At 33.9% G+C, this 11,618-nt stretch overlaps 1 pseudogene; it reads left to right on the forward strand.

Annotated features, from left to right (window-relative positions):
• The first annotated feature begins 5,993 nt into the window (after positions 1 to 5,993).
• On the forward strand, positions 5,994 to 6,127 carry LOC124981574 (uncharacterized; annotated as a pseudogene).
• Positions 6,128 to 11,618: the final 5,491 nt, after the last annotated feature.

The raw sequence follows: 11,618 nt of genomic DNA on the forward strand, positions 1-11,618 counted from the left end.
TGGTTTCTAGGTTTGTATTTTTTTAAGTAAGATATTGTTGTCAGAATTTTAGATGGTGCAAACAGGGGCAAGGTAACATATTTATTTTTAATAAGGAGGAGATGTAGAATAGTATAGTCATCAACATTATGCATGGAATAATCCTGTTTGAAAAAAAAAACACACACACACACAACTGCTCAGGTAAAATGTATACGGGACAGTCGAAGATGAGGATGCCAGCATCTCAATGAGAAATCAGGGCAGGCCAAAAAAATGAATCTTTATTTAAAAAATAAATACATGTGAATGCCTTTTTAAACAAGTTTTGGTAGAGTGCAAGTCAAGCCAAGGTTTTCTATAGTCAGGGACTAGATTTATCCAGCTCACCATCTGTCAAAATTATATTATAGACGAAACATATGCATGGATACAAGACCACTGATTTTCATATATATTAAAACCTGAAACTACTGCAGGATATGAAAACCTACAAACTGTTAAGCCAAAAGGCTTACATTTAGAACTTTTTCCCTCCACATTGTTTTAATTCTATTCTCTTTCTGACCTGCATTCAGGGAAAGTGGGCATATAGTGCATGGAAATACATACAAATTAAAGATCACGTAGGAAAAAAAATAGAAACTTTCAGAAAAATATGAAAATATAAAAAAAAAAATAGAAAAGAAATATCCCCTTCACTTACTTTTGGACCTGCTCTTGTGGGTAAATATATCTACTTAAAAAGTAGGAAAGTGGGTTACAGATAAGGACAAGGACAGTTTTAGTATCAATTGACCAAAGGTGCTATTTGCAAAAATAGAGAACTAGCAAAAATGATGAGAAGTGTGACTAGTTGAGTTGACTTGAACCACGACAGTGCTGTCCACATCCCACCCCTGGGAACCGCTGTGTGATGAGAGTGTGTGCTATTTTTGAGAACCTCTCAGATGAGAAACAAAGGGAGACAAACAGCAGTTTTGTCTATTGGATTTGGAACTACACTTTTTAAGTGGAATCAAATAGAGGAAGAAGGAATTTTTAACTTCAGATTTACTCTGAAGAGAGTGTATTTATATATTTTCGTCACATACTAGTGAGAATCACATTTATCAGGTAGGAAGTGTTGGTTTTAATCCATGTACTACATTTAAATAAAAGATTGATTTATAAATCCAACTTTCTATGCTTTCTTCTCTTTCTGTATATAAACTAATGAAATTATACCTTGCCTTCCCCCCTCAAATCTTGTTGTTGACTGACACAATTATGTCATTTTATCCATAATAACAAAAATTTGCTACACTGTACAGATTACTCTCAACACTAATTTTTTTAATTAAATAATTTTAGGCAAAAGACTTGATTGTTGTTGAAGTTTTAAAAAATGACAACACAAGATATTGGAATGCAGATTTTACTTTAAAAACACTTGTCCTACAAGCAGATAATTTCTATTATCATTTAAAATTCATGATAAGAATGGAAGAGAAAATGATTTCTTTTGCATACCCTTCTGAAATGTTTGCTTATTTATCACTGTAGTTACTTTCTTTAAAATCTCTGAATTATGATCCAAAAGGTAGCCAAGCCCAGCTCATCCAACTTTTTAATGAATAATCTGCAAATAAAAGTTCTTCTCATTCTTTTATGCATTTTTCACATTTAAATTAAATAAACCTTCTATTGTGATGAAATGCTTAAATACCATTTTTTTTAAATATTCGACTTTTTTTGGGCATGGTTTTATAACCAAAAGAGAAACTGGAGAAATTGTTTTAAATTTTATTCTATTTTCATTACAAAAATGTAATTTTGAAGTGTACACAATTTCTATAATATTGAAAACAAATGAAACATTTTTATTCAAAAAAAAAAAGAGAAAGAGAGGAAAAGGTGGATGGAGGGAGAGAGGAAGGAGAGGGAGGAAGAAGAAAGGGGGGAAAGGGAATCCTTAAATAAATAAACAAATTTTAAATGCAATAGAAGTACTTCAAGATAATTTGATTTGCATGTGCCATATGTCAAATCATACACTCCCCTTCCCCCAAACACATACCCCAAACACTACCCAAAGCCTGCAAATTCTGATATTTTGGCTTTGTCTATGCCAAAATATTAGTCCAGTTTGCCTAGACCTAGTGCTATAGAACAGATTTTGTTACATAGCATGGAAAATGACTGTCAAAATTGATGAAATTAGTGTCTTTGGAGCTATAATGTGCTTGGCATATGTCACTAGGAATGTTTTTCAGTAGCTCACATAAGCATCAAACAAAATTTTGAATGTTTTCCTATTAACTAGCAATAAATGTATTTACTTTAAATTAAAAAAAAAGAGACTTTCAAGCCAGAGAGGGAACCAATTGAAAGCCCCCACCCCTTCAAATTTAGCAATACAATAAGATTGAGATTGCTTCTTCACTGAGCTAATTCTCCCAGAATCCACCATTCATCTCATCACTCCTTATAAAATACAGAATCCTTAATTGGTCTGTGCTTCTCCAACATGTTTTTAATGAAAACGCAGCACATAACTCTTAGTTTGTTGGCTGCCAGAGCCCAATTTACAAAAGTGGGAGTGCGAGATAAGAAAAGAGTACATCTGCAGAGCAGGCTGCGCAATGAATCACACGGTGCCAGAGTTGAGTAGAATATAATTGAGTCCAACATCTCTGAGCACTTTCACCATAATTAATGATAATCTGTAACAGAGGAATCTGAGATTCCAGTTCAGAGAACTGTTTAATTAGGCCAAGTAATGAAAGCAGAAGCAGTACAAGAATATGGCCTGTCTCATGATTAATGATTCATGCTACTGAACACAAAAGTGCCGCACCGTTAACTCTAACGGATGCTGCATCTCCCTGGCATTTACAAAATAGTGAAATGCATGCATTTTTGTATTTTAAAGATGTAACTGGCAGTATCCTTTTCTGAGCTATTTACATGATAAATATGGTTCCGAAGGTAACTGTCTTCTTCACAGGTTCTTTGCTGTGGGGTAGTTTAAGATAAATATGGTATCTGCCTTCGCATCAGTATTAAGGTAAGTGCCATTCTAGCACAGGATAATTAACACTTTCACTTTCACTTTCCAAGTCAATAAAACACATTTTCAACCTCACTTTTTAAAAAAATTTAAGGTGTGTCTTTTTTTTGACTAAATCATGTATCTGAATATTTACATGATATCCACTCATTACTAAAATTACAAAGAAAAATTGGTTAAGGATCAATGGTAAGCTACAGAATAAATAGAGCATGTTTAATAGTTATTATTTCAGGAGATCAGGGAATAAAATGTCCTTTTGGTATAGAGCAGTTTTACATTGGGATTGCCCTGCAAGTATGGGACAAGACAAAAGAAAACGGTTTGCCTGAGGCCTTACCCTACAAACCAGCAAATTATAGAGATTTTATGCTACTATTTACTCTGCTTTTCAATAAAACAAGGAATAGTATATATCAGAAAGATTATAGGATTACACTTTATATATGCAAGGTCTGTGGTAAAGCAACCTCCATAACAAAATAATACTATCTTTAAGACAAAATTGGGTCTCTTTCAATGCCAGCTGCAGAAGCCTCCATGATTCAGCCCCCAGTGATTTTCACATGAATTCAGAAGATATCCATTGTTTGGTAGAAAAGATTTCTTAAGTGTTATTGTCATTACCCTGACTTCCAATGCATAGGGACACCTAAGTTAATCACAAAATGCAATTCGTGTTTGACATTCAAATAACTCCTGTTGGCCAAATAGAAAGTACAATCTCACAAGCAATAGTTTTAGGGTTTCCACTAAGACTGAATCCATGTCACCCCAGAAAACTGGCAGAGATCTTAAATGTCAATGATTATCTTAAGTAGTCCAAAAGAGAATCTCTCACTTTTACACATCTTTTACTCAACCCAAAGAATGATTTGATCTTTCGGGGATATTTTGTAGAAATGTAGGGGTTATGACATAATGTAAATGGAACAATTTTACAAAGCACCAGAAACATACTTTATCCTAAAATTTCAAATATATGTGTATATATATATATATATATATATATATATATATATATTCAGGGAAAGATCAAACTTGAAAATTCTAAGATGGTTTTTCTGGATGTATATTGCTTTTGTGCCATCATAAAGTTGAAAAATCATAAGTACAACCATTGTTAAATCAGATATCATTTGTATAAAATTTTATTACTGAATACACTTTAAAAATCAGATTTTTTACTTCATGAAAAATTCTAATTTTTAAAAATAAATTATTTACCTCTGCAAATATCCAAGTGAACTGTATTTACATAGAAAATAATATATTGTATATTGCATATATGTATCATATATATATAATATGTATTGACTGTTGTATAATATATGAGGTAAATATTTTGTTTTGAAAAACAAGTATATTTAATCAAAGAATTTGAAAGGAATTTCTCTTTACATTTTAGTTACTTTAATTTTTTATATATTTTCATATAATTTTAAACAAATGATATCTGACTTACAATGGTTCCACTGATGATTTTTCAACTTTATGATGGCATAAAGGCAATATACAGTCAGAAGAAAACATCTTGGAATTTTCAAGTTTGATCTTTCTGTGACTACAGATATGCAAAGCATTTTCCTGAAATGATGGGCCATGAAAGTGAGCTGTACATCAGAATCAGCCACGTGATCATGATTGTAAACCAGAACTCTAAGGTTACCGTGTTACCAGAGATATTTGGATATTGTATTTTGTGTTTTCTCATCTCATCATGGCACAAAGCACATATCTGTGCAAACACATGAAATGCTCAACACTTTACAATAAAGTAGGCTGTGCCTGATGAATTTGCTAACTGTAGACCAATGTAAGTGTTCTATGTGTGTTTAAGTCAGGCTAGACTAAATTGTGATGTTTGGTTGGTTGGAAGTATTAAATGCATTTTTTAACTGATGATATTTTCAACTTATAATGAGTTTATTAAGTCAAGGAGCAGCTATGTACTCAAATTATTTGCTAATCACACCGTTATTGGTGACATAGATTGTAGAATATAAAATGGAGAAAAAAGTCTTTGTGATGTGTGAGGTTCTCAAGGGAAGGTACCACATTAAAATTATTTATAACGCATGAACATAGCTAACATTTAAAACACATTTTCTACATGCTAGTCATTTGTTTACACAATTTGTTACATTATCTCATTTATTATTTTATAATAAACCTAATAAAATAGCCACTATATAGATCCAAATTATATAGATGAGAAATACAAAGTGATTTGTTAACATATAACAATAAAATCTATTATCAGTACCTCAATTAGATTACAGATATATTTCTTAAACACAAAAAAACCAAAGCTGTGATAGTGACTGCAAGTTGTCATTAGGAAGTCAAAGTTCTATCTTTTTGCCATACCTCACTCAATAAGTCACCACACAGAGAAAGATGGCTGCCAGGGTTCCAACTATTTCATTCATACTAAAGGAGTGAGGAAAGAAAAGAGATTTGCTCCTTCCTTTTAATGAATCTTCCCATAAGTTCCATATGAATTTCCTCCATAAATCACTCATATAGACCAAAATCTATCCATACATCCCATATGACAACAATAAAGTCTAAGTATTATAGGTTTTAAACCTGATACCAATGTGCTAAACTTAAAATTAGATTTGCTTCAATAAGGAAGATGAGAAGAATGGAGACTTGACAATCAACTAGCAAGGAGACTTCAGAAATAAACTCACATATCTATAGCCAACTATTTCTCAACAAAGACACCAAACACAGGCATTGAAGAAAGGACGTCCTCTTTAACGAAAATGCCAAGAAATTTGGATATCCACATGCAGAAGACTGAAACTTGACAAAAATCAATTCAAAATGAATTGAAGGTCTAAGTTCAGTGCCTGCAACTCTGAAAATACGTACTTTTAAAAAAAAAAAAACAAAAAAAAAACCTAAAGCGGCATTAAATTGGAAATCTTTAACAGATATTTAAGATCTGTTAACGTCTTTTAAAAGGAGAAGTTAGCAATCCCTTTGACAAGGATGGAAGGGGTCCTTAGGCCTAATGACACAAATAGGGTTAAGACATCAGTTAAGGCATCTCCACCTGTTTGATTGCATCTGCCACCATTTTACTTATGTATTTACACAGTGAAGTTTTATTCAGACTTAAAGGAGAATTTCACTATTTAAGTGAAATTATCCAAACTCAGAAAGTCAAGGCCTTTTGTTTTCTCTCATATGTGGGAGCTTGAGGAAAAAGAAAAAGAAAGCAAGGTGGTAGGGGTCTCGAGAAATGGAAGAGAGACCATTAGAATAGAGGAAAAAAATAAGGAGAGCAAACCGGAGAAGGAAAAGGGAAAGAAGGGAAAATATTGAGGAATAATTGTTTTGGGGGGTACCAGGGATTGAATTCAGGGGCACTCAGCCACTGAGTCATTTCCCTAGCCCTATTTTGTATTTTATTTATATATAGGGTCTCACTGAGTTACCTAGCACCCAACCTGGAGAATGATTTTGACTAAATTGTATTGCTATATCATGTTGCCTGTATCTAGGTTTTACAGTGAATCCCAATATGTAAAATTACAGTGCACCAGCAGAAAACTTGGGAAAAAATAAGAATGGATTTGAGAAGAAGGTCAAAAGGAAAAATAGAAAATATTTTAGATTTAATACAAATTATACCAGCATATCAGAATTTATGGGAGGGAGATTATGCAACACTTGAAAAATTGATTAATAGATTAGCTATGATTATATAAGATTATATAGACAATTATATAATATATGCTTTGTAATACAGAAGATATTATATACCAAATATAATATTATATCATTCACATAAATAAAATCATAATATGAATTGCAAAAAGAGAGCAGATTTCAAATCAATCTAAATTCCACTTTAAGAAATAAGAAAGGCCTGGGATGTAGTTCAGTGATAAAGTGCTTGACTTGTATGTGCAAGGCCTGGGTTTGATTCCCAGTGGGAAAGAGGAAAAGGAAGAAAAGAAAAGAAGAGAAGAGAAGAGAAAAGGAAAGAAAAGAAAAGAGAAAAGGAAAGGAAAGGAAAGAAAAGAGAAAAAGATTGAATATAAGCAAGCAGAAGAAAATAACTAAGAAATGTTTATATTTTAACCAAATTGAAAACAAAATCAATAGAGCATATTAATCCAGTTTTTAAAAAATTTGTTCCTTAAAAAGAGTAATATAATTGATAAACTTTAGTCATCTTGACTAAGTAAAAATAGATAAAGGAAGACCAAGGGAGAAAAGGAGAGAGAGAAAGCGAGGAAGAGGGAGATGAGGATTTTCAAAATTACTACTATCAGGAATATAAGTAAAACATCCTTACATAACTTACAGTCAATAAAAGGATAATAAAAGAATAAAGAAACTGTGGTATATACATACAATGGAATATTACTGAGCCATAAAGAAGAATAAAAGTATGGCATTTGCTGGTAAATGGATAAAGTTAAAAAATATCATGCTAAGTGAAATAGGCCAAGCCCAAAAAACCAAAGGCCAAATATTTTCTCTGATAAGCACATGACAATATATAATGAGCAGGAGTGATGGGGGAAAGAAGAATGAAGGAACTTTGGATGGCATAGAGGAAAATGAGGTGGGAGGGGGTGGGGGATGGAAAGATAGTAGAACGAGACAGACATCTTTACCCTATGTATATGTATGATTACATGAATGGTGTGAATCGACATTGTGTACAACCATAGAAATGAAAAGTCGTACCCCATTTGTGTACAATGAATCAAAATGCAACCTGTAAAAATAAAAGATTTTAATAAAAAAGATGAAATATTATGAATAACTTCAATACCATAAATTCAGAAACTTTAATGAAATGCGTAAATTTCTCATAGGTCACAAGCAAACTTACTCTAGAAGTGAATTGCCAAATAAGTATTCATGGAATTGTATTAGGAGTTAAAAGCTTTCCATCACACAGAAAACATTGGGCCAGTGGGGCTTCACTGGGGGTTTCTACCACACAGGTACACAAGACATAATTTCAACTCAATAATAGAAGAGAAGTATTTCTATATTATCTACCCATTTTAGAGGCCACATTAATACCAAAGTAAGGAAAAATACAAGATAACAAATTTTAAATACTATGTATCAATATAGAGATCCTCAACAAAATACTGGCAAATGAAATCCAGCACTACATAAAAAAGATGAATGCATCATAAACAAGTGGAGTTTATCCTGAGAATCCAAGGCTCATTCAACAGTCAAACACCAATCCAGGTAAATTACATTATCCAAAATTTTACATATATTTACTGTAAAAATAAAGACTATCATCTAAACAGACATAGAATGAAACTTCTAACATAATTGAATTCCTGCTTTAATAATGCAAATGTCAGTCAACTAAGAATATAAGGAAAAGTTCTCAACCAGATAAAGCACTTTGACAAAACACCAACAACTAACATCATATTTAATGGTAAAATACTCCTTTTCTTTCCTAAGCTCTGGAACAAGAAGAATATCTTCTCTCATCATTCCTCTTCAAGATCAAAGTGGAGAGCCTAACAGTATAATATAAAAGGAAAATAAATGAAATTAAACCTATGGGAAAGGGAGAAACAAAACTATCTCATCATCAGATTAAAAATTTAAAGGAATCTATATAAAACAAATGTAATTAATAAGTAATTACCCAAAGTCACAGGATGTAATGGCAATATATGAAAGTTAATTGTATTTCTACCTATTAGCAATAAAAAGTTGGAAATACAAGTAAAATACAAGTAAAATACAAGTAAAATTAAAGATACCATTAAAAATAGTACTAAAATCATGAAATATTTAGATTTAAATATAATAGAATATGTGCAACATTTGTATGCAAAAAATCATGAAATGCTGCCTAAAGAAATTTTAAAAGATCAAGTAAATGAAGACACATTGTGTCTCACATTGTTTAGTTAGCTTTTTGTTGCTGTGACCAAAAGATTTGAGAAGAACAATTGTAAGGAGAAAAGTTTATTTTGGGGTGCATGGTTTCAGAGGTCTCAGTTCATAGACAGTAGACAGTCAGCTTCATTCCTGGGGACTCAAGGTAAGGCAGAAAATCACAGCAGAAGCAAGTGGCTTACATGACAATCAGGATTAACAGAGAAAGAGAGACTCCATTTCCCAGATACAAAATATATATCCCAAAGGCACATCACCAGTGACTCACCTCTTCCGACCACAACCTACTCACCTTCCATTACAGCTCAATTAATTTCTATGAGAGGATTAATTCACTGATTGGGTTAAGGCTCTCATAACCTAATCATTTCATTATAAACCTTCTTGAATTATCCACACATGAGTGTTTGAGCATACCTACTATTTAAAACAGAACATTCCACCCCGGCCCCCAAAAGCTCATGACTATCTCACAATGCAAGATATACTTAGTCCATTTCCATGAGTCTACATATTCTCTACAGTTCCAAGATTTCTTAAAAATTCAAATTCAAAGTATCCTATGAGAATCAAGGTAACCTCGCATTGTGAGCTATTGTAAAAATCAAAAGCAACTTAAAAGTATCCAATATATAAAGGTACAGAGTAAACACTTCCATTCACAAAAATAGGGGCATAGAGCCAGGTGCAGTGGCGCATGCCTGTAATCCCAGTGGCTTGGGAGGCTGAGGCAGAAGGATTGAGAGTTCAAAGTCAACTTCAGCAAAAACAAGGTGATAAGTAGCTTGGTGAGACCCTGTCTCTAAATAAAATGTGAAATAGGGCTGGGAATGTGGTTCAGTAGTCTAGTGTCACTGAATTCAACCCCCAGTTCCCCCCCTCCAAAAAAATAGGGGCATAGAAAGAAGGGATGGGACCAAAGCAACACCAAAATATAGCTGGGCCAAGAAGTCCTGTAGTTCCAGGTCCACATCTGGAGCACATGGCATCATGATGTTCAGATTGTGTAGCTCTGCCCCGCATGGCCTCTCTGTGGCTTGTCTCTGCTCAATTCCCACAGCTTTCCTCCACAGAAGGTTCACAGTACTGGCATTTCTTAATCTTGGAAGTCTCCACTCCAGTTCCAGTTTTCTCCACTCATCTCCACACATTGCCTGTTCAGGGGATGCCCACCGGGACTCTGACCCTGGGACATTGTTCCTGACCTCCCAGACCTTCCTTCAAAATTTTAGTGGAAGGCTCCATAACACACTAACTTCAGCAAACTGCATTTCTGTAGAACCAGCACCATGTAGCTGTGCTGCCCTCTTGAGCAGTAGTAAATCCTCCAGGGTCCCTGGCTGCAGCAGCCTCTGCATACCTGGGTGGCTAAACACATTGAATAAACTTCCTAGGTCCCCTTGTGCAAGAAGGGTGCCTTACTGATCTCTTCTCAAAGAAATTTTTACTCCTTTTAGTCTGAGATGGATGTGGTCTTGCCAATTCCTCAGATGCCCTCAATCCATCATTCTTATTGTTTCTGAGCAGTCTTCAGTGGCAATAAAGTCTTGAACAACTGCACCTTTCTTAGCCACAGTTTTACTCCCACCTTTCAAGTCCAAGTTTTTAAAATCCTTTTGCTCTGCTTTCTGTTCCTGAATATCACAATAAACTTCACCACCAAAAGCAGCTAGCAATACCCATGCCACCGCCTGAATACTATGTTTGCCTAGAAATTTCTTCTGTTGGATTAAGGAGTCCATTGCCTTTAAATTCACTTTCACAGAAAGTCTCAGGATACAAGCAAAATGCAGATGACTTCTTAACCAGAACATGATATGAATGACCTCTAGTTCAATTTCCAAGAGTGTCCTGTTTTCTTCTGAAATCTCTTGAGCCCTGTCTTTACTCTGCATAGTCTATGGGCATTCTGGTCTTCTTAATCCACCATTAAGCTTCATTTTCAACAATCTAATCCTTTTCCAGCTTGGATTATTAAGCTTTTTAAAATTCCCCAAAGCTCCAAAAGCTTCTGAACCACATGGTCAGGTTAGTCACGGCAATGACCCTATTCCTGGTACCAATTATAAGGAGAGTTTATTTTAGCGCTCACAGTTTCAGAGGCCTCAGTACGTAGACAGCCAATTTCATTCCTTGAAGATCAAGGTAAGGCAGAACATCATGATGGAAGAATGAAGGTATGTGGCTCATATGATGATCAGAAAACAAGTATATATATATATATATATATATATATATATATATATATATATATATATAGAGAGAGAGAGAGAGAGAGAGAGAGAGAGAGAGAGAGTCCACTTGCCACTTACAAAATATGTAACCCAAAAGCACTCCCCAGGGACCCACCTCCTCCCATCATACTCAATCTGCCTTTGGTTACCACCCAGTTAATCCCTATCAGAGGATTAATTCACTGATTGAGTTAAATCTCCCATAACCCAATCATTTCACTCTAAACCTTCTTACATTTTTCTCACATATGAGCTTTTGGGGGATGCCTCATATTTAAACCATAACAATGCTTTAGAAGGTTCAATATTGATAATATTGTCAATTCTCCCCCAAGTAGAAAATAGTGTGTTATCTCCTATTAGACTAATAACTTTTTGAGGGCAGAAGTAATATCTAATTTAACTTGACGACCATGTGTATAATAGTCCTTAGAACATTT

Source organism: Sciurus carolinensis, chromosome 3 (genome assembly GCF_902686445.1).
Source record: "Sciurus carolinensis chromosome 3, mSciCar1.2, whole genome shotgun sequence".
In the NCBI taxonomy this organism is placed as follows: Eukaryota; Metazoa; Chordata; class Mammalia; order Rodentia; family Sciuridae; genus Sciurus; species Sciurus carolinensis.